The sequence below is a fragment of the Chinchilla lanigera genome, unplaced genomic scaffold, assembly GCF_000276665.1.
Source record: "Chinchilla lanigera isolate Chin_1 unplaced genomic scaffold, ChiLan1.0 scaffold00017, whole genome shotgun sequence".
Classification (NCBI taxonomy): Eukaryota; Metazoa; Chordata; class Mammalia; order Rodentia; family Chinchillidae; genus Chinchilla; species Chinchilla lanigera.
This window is the reverse complement of record NW_004955418.1, coordinates 14,087,001-14,098,634: the sequence shown is the minus strand read 5'-3', so window position 1 is coordinate 14,098,634 and position 11,634 is coordinate 14,087,001.

Genomic DNA, 11,634 nt, shown 5'->3' with positions numbered 1-11,634 from the left:
GGATAAAAAAAGATGTGGTACTTTTATACAATGGAGTATTACTCAGCTATAAAAAAGATAAAACTTGAGGCTTTTGTAGGTAAATGGATGCAACTAGAGATACACTTGTAAGTGAAATAAATCAGACCCATATGTATAAACATCATATTGTCTCCCTGGTGTAGGAACCTGGAAGAGTAAGTAAAACTCAAAATGTACAATAGATGATATGAAACAGAAAGAAATTGCTCAAAGGAAGGACCAACTGAGATGAGGGAAAGAAGAAAACAGAAAGAAGAAAGGCAATATATCTATATCTATATCTATATCTATATCATGTATCTGGGATAACTGTACTGCTGATGTCTGATGGTATATGAAAGGAAGGGTTAATGTTTTAAAATTTTTATATTCTGACCAATTTTGCATGCTTATATCTGGTAATCTGAGCAACTGATTTGAAGACAACAATATGCAATGGAACAACCATTGGTGAATTCCTACCATCTTGTCTAGTGAAACTCTGTATTATCTCTAATGTTTTATCTAGTAATTTTTTTATTCTCTTTAATTGTTTGAACAATCTTCCATTCTTACATTGGCAATCTGAGCAATGTAATTGAAGATAACAGTGTGTAATATAACAACCACTGTTAATTCCTATCATTTTGTTTTGAGACTCTGTATCACATTTAATGTTCTCGTTTTGTTTTGTTTATGTTTGTGATGTTGGTCTGCTGCTACTTTTTTTTTTTTCTTTTACTACTCTCTTTAAAATAAAAAAAATAATTAACAAGAAAAAGTCCTAGGCACCCAATACCGCTCACACCAGGTGCTCCAAATTCCCTTTTCACAAACAACAAGCAGACCTTTCTACTTGGTCTATGTTCGCATTCTAAGATACAGCATCGTCAATACGTCAATAAAGTTGAGTTGGAGCGTCCCACTTATGACCATACCTTACCATTTAATTCTGCCACCTCTGAACTTTTACTCAGGACAGTTTGATTGGATTTCAATTTTTAACAAGAGATAACTTCTTGTATCTTTTCCTTTTTTTCTCCTCTGTATCCATACTGTATACATGCAGAGGGGGTTAATGTTTTTCTCAATATTTTGTTTTTAAAAATTTCAAAATTACGAGATTTTAAAAAGTACTGCAATAAATTTTTGTATTTCTTTTATCTATATTTACCAAGTTTTAACAGTTTACCAATTAGATTTATCTCCCTATTCTGTCTCTCTCTCATTCATACTATGGATGATAATTTTTTTTTTCAGTGCATTGGAATTTGTTAACATTTTTATTATTTTGATGTCAAATAGTCCAAGATGATCCTCTTACCTCAATCTCCTGAGTGCCGGGATTATAGGTGTGCACCACTGTATCCACCTTGTCTTTTTTTGGCTTTTTGAGACAGGGTCTCACTATGCAGTTCAGGCTGAATTTGAGCTCACTTTGTAGCACAGGCTGGTCTCTAACTTGCAATGATCCTCCTGCCTCAGCCTCTGGAGTGCTGGGATTACAGGCGTGCGCCACCATGCCCAGCTCCTTTTTGTTTTTGACTTGATTACATCTGTTACATTAATTGCCCTTCAAGCCAAGCAAATTTAAACTTCAGATTTATTGCTATTTCACTATCTCCTACATGTGTGTCCTACATATGTGAATAGTTTAGTAATTTGGAATAATTATTTGATCTACTCTATATCTTTAGGATCAGATTTTAAAAATACAGAAAATTTAATATTCTTGTAGTCACTGATAAAGTAAATCTTTTCAAAAAAATTCTCAGGGGCTGGAGGTGTAGCTCAGTGGTAGAAAAATTGCATAGTGTGGAAAAGGTCCTGCATAAATATATATAAAATAAAATTGCATTAAAATCAAAGAGTAATATTAGAGATGGAAGTAATGGATTTTAAATTGGTTTTTGTTTTTTTGGTGTAACCTTATGTGCTCAATATCACTTTGTTAGTGTTCAGTGTCTTATGAGGTTATGTCTGCAGAGTTTTAAATTGGATTAAATTTAATATATCTTTAGAATTCTGAATCCAGCCAGAGGTTAGAAGTATAAAAATGCCACAGGAGCTTTCATAGGAATAATCCTGTATTGTTCAGAAATGCTAAATTACAGAACTTCCTCTAAGGGTTTTCCTCATGAAAGAACACTGTCAGGCGCATACAATACTCAATGTGTGCCTTTTAAAAAAAATAGGGTAGCATGATATATGCCACAACCTAGGGAAGCTACTACTTCTTTAGAATTGTTTCAAAATAATTTTAGTATGTCTTCACTTTGAAATGTAGGAAAAAATATACATATATATATTTCCAACATTATTTTATTCTTAGGACATAAGTGAGATTTTGAAGTCTGTCATCCCATGGGATACTATATATGTCATAGCAAGATTTAGTTGAAATGTGCAGAGATACCCTGGAAGTTAAATGTACTTTCCCAGTACGTCCAAGTTGTGACCTGCTCCAAAATGATCCTGGGATATCAGGAAGTTTTATTTCTAGCTCACGCTCTTTCATTAACCAGCCTTAATATTACCTTAAACAAATTCTTTGACTAATAATTTACTCACAAATTTCTTTTTGGCAAATATATGGAAATGTATAATGTATGGAGAGGCAACTAAATGTACAATACTCTTTGGTTTTCTCCATGTACAAATCAAGAAAATCTCACTGAGCGACTTCTAAATCATTCCCGATTTTAACTTTCTCTGAACCTTTGGCAACAGATCTAAACTTTTATTATCTGAAGAGAGTACTAAGAGGAGATGAGTTTCTTTTACTTGTAAATATATTTTTGTTACAAATGGGAGGAAAAATCAGTTGTAGGGACCACAGCATGCATATAATGTGCCACTAGCTCTTTCTTCGGGCCTGTTTTACAAATATAAGATACTGCATATATATATAGCATTGCTGGGCTAAATAGCATGTACTCTTGAAAAATGTAGAGAGCTAGGATGGAAAAGAACCCAGACAATAATTCTTTTCTCTCTTCCAATTAAAAAAAAAAAAAAAGCATTAATGCCAGCTGACACTACTCTTCCTTGTGGGAAAGATACTAGGACTAATATGTTTATCTGAGAGACATTGCTTCTTCTTTATCTCTAAGAATCTCTTCTCCAAGCTTGTCTCTCTGTTCCTTAGGTTTATCACATCCAATTATTTTGTAAGACTGGGAAAGTATTCATTACATTTGTAATAATGGGCTACCGTCTTGGAGTCCTGGTTCATTAGCCATCAGATAAATGATTGAAGAAAATTTGTTCCATTCAAAGGAGGAGTATTTCTTACAAACATTCTAGAAAATGTTCTTCAAAATGTTCTAACCTAAAATTCATTTACTGCTGGCTTAATGATCAAAAGGTTTTAGGAAGCACAAAGCATTTTGAAGTTGAAGTGATTTAAATGCCTGCTTGATCATATCCCCTGTTTGAATGTGTTCACTCACTTGCTGAATTTATAGAACCTAACCTATTGGGGAGAAGAACAATGTTTCTGCTTCCCTGAGAAATTCCTAAGATTCCTGACAGGGACAATCGAAAGAAAATCAATGTTCTTTGTGAGGCATTTTTTACACACTCAAAAGCAGTAAAAGTCTGGATTATTCCAGATTCAAAAAGAAAATCACAAAATTTCTTTATTCTGCCTCTGAAAGTATATTTTAGAGGTCTTCAGTAGAAAACAGTACAATAACTACAAGCAGAGCGCCTCAGGCATGAGCTTTGTGATGAGACAGATTGGGGTTCAAATATTAGCGCTGACATTTGTTAGCCCTATGATTTTGGATATTATTCTTAAGGAATATGTGCCCTAATTTTTCCCAGTGCAAAATTATTGTGCAATTTCTATATAAATTATATAGAAATATATACACTTGAGATACAGTGTCTAATGCTATAACACATATATAATACATGTAATATATATTTAGCACAGTCTTTGGAGAACATGAAATGCTGTGTAAATATTAAATATAGTTAACTGGCTGCTACCTTTTTAGATTGATCTCTGAAATTGATGACTATTTTTTTAAAAAGGACCAAAATGTCATTATTACAGAGAAGTGACCAGTGATTCCTTGCTATCCTTGAGCGCTTGGTGTTCCCATTTTCCTAGTAGGTTTATTCAAATTAACATCTAAAAAAGGCCAACACATTAAATTTGATTGACATTCCCCTTAACACGTTTTTAAATCTATGTTTCTATCTCTCCTTTTTCTTTTCATTTGTTGAAGAAAATGGATCATTCTTTCCATAGTACTTCTCACATTCCTATTTGTCTGCTTGCATCTGTCATAGTGAAAATGTTAACTTAAAAAAAAGAAGAATTTAAAATTTAACACTAACTGAATCTAGATAGATAATTTAGCAAGACCCAGACAGATTTTCAACTCCATGAGATCATACTTTATTATTCGTTTACATCCTGATGGGGCCTGATATTATAATGCTAGGAACATAATAAATCCATGTTGCTTGATCAATTACTGGGAGTAATAATCCTGCATTTGACTGGTGTATGTTCACATTCAGAGTAGGGATGAAGAATTAGGAATTTAAGTGTGCTTTCTTGCCTTTGCCATAATTTTCTCGATTGACACTGAAAAAAAATGAACAACAGCTTGCTAACCCATGGAGGGAGTTTCTGGGGCTGGAGTGAGGCTGGTAGTGAAGGGCTTGCCTACATTGTGAAGCCCTAAGTTCGAGCTCCAGCACTGTGTGTGTGTGTGTGTGTGTGTGTGTGTGTGTGTGTGTGAGAGAGAGAGAGAGAGAGAGAGAGAGAGAGAGAAAATGATGTTGTGCCCCAAAGGCTTGCCTAGGGAATGAGGAAGTATGTTTATGATGGTGTAAGTGCTGGTTCAAGGGTGATATTCTTGTTGAATAAAATTAAGCATCAATACTAATATTTAATTTTAATATTGGCAATTGGATAAAATAATGGTTTTGCTGACTTAACAAAAACCTGTACATTTAAAAAAATAAAAGATAGAGAATGATTTTTTTTCTACTCAGTTTCCATGATTCTTTTGGTGTCCTTTTGTGGTTTTACATGATGTATGATAAATGGACAGAGAAATATTTCCTGATTTTCTCACCAAATGAGAATCCTGTTGAAGTAATCGTGCCTGGCCTAGGTGGCAAAATGAGACTATGGACTTTGCCTTATAAAACCAGAACCTGCATTACAGCTTTAAGGCTCCTCTGAAAGAGGTAAGGCTTAATCTCCCAACCAAATGAAAGAGTTGAGCTATCAACAGACTTTTAACCATCGGTAGATTGAAGTACATAGAAATAAAGTGAATACGAATATAAATACCATTCCCATGAATACTAAAGAAATTTGTTATGAGCTCATTTGAAGTAAAAACAAAGTCCTACTTTCAGTTTCAGTAGGACTCATCACATATTTTTAGCGGTTCAGAGAACAGTTTGAAAGACTCATTTGTGAAAATTTTGATTGACAGTTAAGATATGTATTGTTCTGGGGAAATCATAGCAAGAGGCCAGGAAATACAGTTGTGGAATTGCAGGAATATTGGACATCCAAGGCAGCTTCTGCTTCTAGGTTTAACTGGAGGTGTGCATCTGTCTACTTTCTTTGGTCAAATTTTAAAGGCTTTCTAAGTGACGAATAATGAGGCATACCTGCATATAAAAATGTGCTAGAACTCTGGTTCTCATGCCAGGGAAACTGTTCGAGAAATACTGGTATCCAAAGTTCACCCAAGATGAATCACACAACAGAGCACTGGGAGGTGTGGCCGACCATTTATAGCTGTTAGGTCAAGAAGCTAGAATTGTCACTTTAACTTTTGTTCTCAGTTAAAAATGGGGAACTCAGGACAAAAGATTTTGGAAAAGTACATAAAAACTAAATGCTACAATAGGTCAGGAAGGAAATGAAGCAACTGTTTTGTTGTTGATACTGGGGAATGAAGTCAGTAATTTTGCAATGAGCTACACTCCCCAACTATTTTTTTTTTTTTTAATTTTGAGATAGATTCTCATTAAATTGTCCAGGTTGGGCTCAAACTCAAGATCCTCCTGCCTCAGCCTTCCAGAGTGCTGGGATTACAAGTGTGCACCACCATGCCTAGCTGTGGTAACTGTTAGATTTGTGTCTTTTGTGAGTACAATTATAAACTGCAGACTGAACCAGTTCTCAGGGTTCTAGTTCCTTGATGCTATTTCAGATGCCCAGGTCCTTTTTTTCAAGATTATTTCCTCTCCAAGACTGGTCAACTTTAAAGACGCTTCATATAACTTAGGGTTTCTAATAAGATTTCCTTCTTCAGATTACTTCTACAAGTGACATGTTGTAGGAAAGTCATTTACTCAAAAACACTGATAAAGGATTCTTTTTTTCATGACTCACATAATCAGTAGTATAAAAATAATCTGGACCAAAATAGTACCAATGCTGTTGACAGCTTGTTTTCCTTCAATCATTGCTGAGAGAACTGTAGTGTCTAATCTACTAGAAAGGTAGTTGTCTTTGGAAAACTCTTCATTTTTAAAGATGATTTATATCTGGGTGTAGAAAAAAAGAGATTCTTGGTCCATTCTATTCCAAACTTCTCTAAAGTTGGCAGTTAGGTGATTTTGACAGTTATCCAATAATTTTCATTAACTTGTTTTAAGTCATTTACCTTACTACTAGTGTTGAAGTGAAAAGATGACTTTCAATAAACACAGCTTTTGAAATTGCAAGTTTTGAAGTTTAAATTAAAAAATGTGCAAATATTCTTTTTATTTTATTATGTTGTCATCATTAAACTTCAATCGCCAATATAAAACTTCTCTGGCAATCAGTATTTTTACTTTGCATTTCATTTACTTTTTCTGCCCAAGTATTCAGACATAAATAGATAACTTCACAAGGTCCATCCAAGCTTATATTTTGATAAACTTTGGATGATAATATTTTTTTGAGACAAGGTCTCGCTATGTAGTTCAGGTTGGCCTTGAGTTCACTATGTAGCCCGGCTGGCCTTGAACTAACTCCTCATCCTCCTGCCTCAGCCTCCTGAGGGCTGGGATTAGGGGCATGTGCTACCATGCCTGGCGATGATAATTAATCTTGGCCACACTTTGCAAAGTTTATTGATCTTCATTAACAGGTCCAATTTTGCCAGTGTCAAACTATTAAAATTAGCTGTAGAAGTGAGACATTTATTGGCTGACCTTGACTTGACAATACATGTCAAAAACCAGTTTTATTTTTCTACCATTGTATCTCACATCAGACTTTTAGACTTTCCTATTTGATAACTGTTTTTTTTTTTTTTTTAAGATTGCAGTTTGTTAGTTAATAACAAGCATTAAAAAGCCCAGTCTGACCCCTTTCAATCCTACCTCCAATGTAAAGTGAGGTTCCGCCCATCCCTTAGGCTCAGCCCTGACAGAGCTTTAGAGGTCAGTGGCTGAGGTAGGGGAGGTGTTAACTGTTCGGTCTTCTTTCCGGTTCTCTTCTGCCTCTCTGTCCCTCAAAGCATGCGGCTCTGCCCGTGACCAGGTGCGGGTGCTGAGTGTGCCGGAGGTAAATTGCATTTAGAAACACACATTGCTTAAGGCCCTGGACTTTGGAGTCAGACAGCTGGCTCTTTTGCTCTCTGTCACTCACGGTGAAAAGATATCTGAGATAGTGAAGTGAAAAGGAAAGTTTCACTGTGGCTTACGGCCCCGTTGCCTTTGGGCTGCGGCTGCGCAGACGTGGTGGGAGTGCACGGTGGAGCGCCTGCACCGGGACACCGAGGGGCGGGGCCCCAGCATCCCCTTCCAGGGCACATCCGAGAGCGCTAACTCTCTTCCACAGGTCTTGCTCCTAAAGGTTCCACCCCTCGCCTGAGGGTCTTGGTCTGTGCTGCCGGCCTTCAACACGTGCACCTCCGGGGTCCTTCAAGGTCTGGGCAGTAGCGCCTGGGCGTAGGAACCCTCCACACACTGCCTCATGACTTCAGTTAGAACCCCCGAGTGTATTTTCCTCACTTGTCAAGTCCCAACCATGGTCTTATTTTGAAAACGACTCAAGGTTGGGAGGACTGAATGAGTGACTTTCTGGGAAGCGCTTACTCAGGAGCCCCGCTGTGTTTTGGATGCTGGGTGCTCTTCACGTCGGCAGGCGTCCACTGTTTGCTCTCTTTCTGGGGGATCCTCTGGCCCTGCGCCATTCACAGGCGCCCCTGCCCTGATGTTTCCTAACATTTGTGCTGTGTTACTGCTTGATGCTTTTCAGACTCTGCATCCTGGCTCCTGCCTGGTGCTCCTGAAGGCTTTTGCCCAAGCAGGCAGAGCACGTAGCAAGGGCGAAACCCATGCATCCAGACCCACCTACCCATCAAAGGCTGTTGTTCCTTGCCCTACCACCGTGGGCTGTCCTTACTTACAGATTCCTCTAGGGCCCCTAGTCCAACTCAGTCTGTGTAGTCACGAACACCCGGAGGCAAACGTTAGGGCGCCGCATGTGGGCTCATGAAGGGGCCTACATATTTTGGCCACCCAGCGAACTTCCTGTAAAAAGTGACCTATGTCTTACAGTCATCTTACTCTCCTTTTCATGTGATCTGCTTTGGAGGCAGCATGCCCGCTCCCCTCTCACACAGCAGGGGAGGGGAGACATCACGGCATTCTGTTCCTGCAATTCATTTCCAAGGCTGCCCTTCCATAAATCTCTAGTCTTAAGTAGTCGCTGTCTGCATTTGTGGCGCTTACATCTTATGGACAAGATGCATACCCAAGGAGCAATCTATAAGTGCCTTGTGGGTTGCCGTCACTGTGTGGCAATGTGCATTTCCACTTCTTTCTCCTCATCTCCCCACCATTTACCCCACCCGAAGTTTGGCTTATATTGAAATAAAGCAAACGGCTTTTGGGAAATTTGACCTGAGGAAGAGATAGAGATTCTTTAGCAAAATGTGAACAAGAGAGAAATTTAAAGGCATTAATCTTGGTATGAAGCAAGGGTGACTCTGTACTGAGAATCTAAAAGACTGACCAGAAGCAAGGTGCCAGGCCATGTGCCTATAATCTTAGCACTTGGGAGACCGAGGCAGGAGGAGCACTTTGAGTCCGAGAGTGTGACACCAGCCTGACTTGATGACTTGTCTCACACACACACAGAGACACACAAACATGACACACCTCAGTGAAAGATATTTTTCTCTTTCCTCTTTTTCCCTCAGTGACTGGAACCCTCTAGAACGACTCATCTGTGTATTGTGAAGGAGTTAAGTAATGACAGACGCAGACACAGGCTGGAATTATCTGGTTAAAGGGGTGAGGGTCAGGAGAAAGGGGACCCAGGGAAAGTCATACAGTCTGGGAGGAACGAGATAGAAAAGAGCCTCTGGCAGAGATATTTTTCTGTCTCTGTCTAGAAGGGCTCTGCCTGTTTCTGTATTTGCCATGGAGGGAACGCTGTAAGTACTCTGATTGGTGGAGCTGCGCTAGGACAAGCTTCCGGGGGGCCCTCACTGACTCTAGCCTCAGGGTCTTCATTGTCCTTAAGTAGTTTTCTCCAACATTGGAGTGGACTGTCCTGAGGAACAGATAGAGTTCACCTTTCAAGGCTAGGCCACAAGAGACAGGCAGCTCATACCTCTGTCCTGGCCCTGTTTGGGAGAAGGCCGCTGCCATGTTGTGAGGACTCTCAAGCAGCCCTGCGGAGCGGCTGACAGGTGAGGAACTGAGGCCTCCTTCCACAGCCGCAGGGCGAGCACTCTTGCAAGGGCAATCCTTCTGCCTCCACCAAACCTTCAGATGATGACAGCCTGGGTTAGCTTCATCTGTGGTCTCATGAGACCCCAGACCAATCACCTGCAGAGGTTCTACTGAATTTCCAATGCAAAGAAACCATGGGGTAATAGATCTTTGTTGTTTTCGCCACTGTGTTGGGGTAATTACTTACGTGACAGTAAAAAGAGGGACTATGTGGAGATGTGAATTAAATGGTGAAAATCTGCTCCAAGTTTTCACTGCTCTGTGGACCCTAACCTGGGCTGTTTGTTCATACTTTTAAATCTGTGTATCTGCTTGACTGGTTCGCAACCAGATTTTAGGACTTTGGACTGTACTGATGCATCATCCCATAATAAAGGGTGTAGTGTTCAGGTTATAATTTAAGCTGTTGGAAGAAGAAACACAAGGCTCCAACCAGAGACGGCAGCTCTTTTACTATCTAATGCAAGAGTAAATACAGATGCTAGAGACTAAAAATGCAAATAAAATTGTATTGCATGCATTGCCGTAGTCACCAGTCTTACATTTCCTGCTACAGGTGGGCACCTATTTCTTCAGCATGTCTGCCCTTAGTGTTGGTTTTAAAACTTAAATCCGTTTCTACTGAAATTTGCTATCACATGCTTGCCTCCTTTCCCTTTCAAAGAGGACTTTTGAAACAAATTTCTTACTCTCTGTTTTTCATTACAGACTATTCTAAAACCCCGTCTTTGCGTTCTACATTACAGCTTCATTTCAGAGCCCAAGTCCTGAAAATTGGCCTCGCTTAGCGAGTTGGCCAGGGCACACCCCAGCAGGTACCTTGTCCTGCTTTCTATTGTTTTATAGGTCACATTGGCAGTTGCAAGGAATATGTGCCAAGGATTCTAATAATTGAAACAACATTCTGAGTTCCCTTTTAGGTGGAGAAAAGCCTGTTAAAATTAATTCATTTCTAGAAACCCACTGTAATTCAGCAAGGTAATTTCAAGTAGAATGATACCACTCTCTCTCTTGCTCAGATGCTGGTATTTACATATTTAGCATCCTGAATCACTATGGAGATTTTTAACACTATTAAAATATTAGCGTAAAGCAACATGTGAATCAGATATACTTACCTGTTGCTTTTTATTTGGTGATTTCCTTCTTTAACTTTGTCTTCAAACTCAAAAATCTCAAGTTCACTGATTCTAAGGAACGTCAGCTTCTGGCGCCCTCTTGTGGATAACTGCTGCTAGTGTTAGCCTTCCTGGCAGTTTACTACTTTGCGGAAATCTAAACCAAGCAGTTTTCTTATTTATTTATGGAAAATGATTTGTATTTCTCAAACAGTGCGAGTCACTGCTTGCTCAGCCATGAGGATGAGGAGCTGAGATAAAATATCTATTAAGGGTCATTTAATAAAAACTCTTGATAAAGCAAATTAAGTTCCCATCAACATTTTGATTTGTTAAATGGGATCATTCTCAACTGAATAACAAACCTATCTGCTCCCTTTCTTCCCAGCTTAGGACTTGACTCCTGCTCAGGATTTGTCTTTCCAGGGTCAGGGTCAGGACTCCCACGGTCACTTGGCGATGAAAGTCGGCCACTGCAGGATGGGTCCTCGGAAACAGCCGTGTACTTCATTCTAGAACCCATTCCTTCCCTGGCATTTCCCACAGCAGTGATCGCCTTTGGCCCGTCTTCCTCAGCTCATTCTCCACTGACTCATTAGTTTTCCTTTCTGAGGTCAAGAAAAATTGATTGAACAATCATGGAGCATTTCCGCCGAGCCGGAGTCTGAAGCACAGTCGTGAGATTAGAGGAGTGCAACGCGCTAATTAGGCTGAACGAGTCAGCACAGAGCCTGTGCACAGACCACGTAAAGCCCGGGAAAGAAAGGAGGCTCTGAGTTTCGGTCATGTGGGT